This window comes from Athene cunicularia (assembly GCF_003259725.1).
Source record: "Athene cunicularia isolate RWA chromosome 1 unlocalized genomic scaffold, athCun1 chr1_part4, whole genome shotgun sequence".
NCBI classification, from domain to species: Eukaryota; Metazoa; Chordata; class Aves; order Strigiformes; family Strigidae; genus Athene; species Athene cunicularia.
The window spans coordinates 321,741-321,981 of record NW_020799094.1 but is presented as its reverse complement, the minus strand read 5'-3'; positions in this window follow the sequence as shown (position 1 = coordinate 321,981).

Here is a 241-nt window from a genome sequence, read left to right as displayed (position 1 = left end):
TGTGTATAAGAGACAGGAGGGACGTTGTGAGGCTCGGGGCTTAGGGGGCCGTGATGGCCCCTTCCACGTGAGTCTGTGGGCCCAGGGAGAAGGGGCTTTGGGGGGCCCATGGGGTCCCCGTGGGTCTTAGAGGCATTGGGGAAGGGTGAGAATGGGGGGCTGGAGTGGGCTGGGGGCCTGAGCGGGGGTGGGGGGTGTGTGTAGGAATTGCCTGGAAGAGTCTGCGGGGAGCACGGTGGGG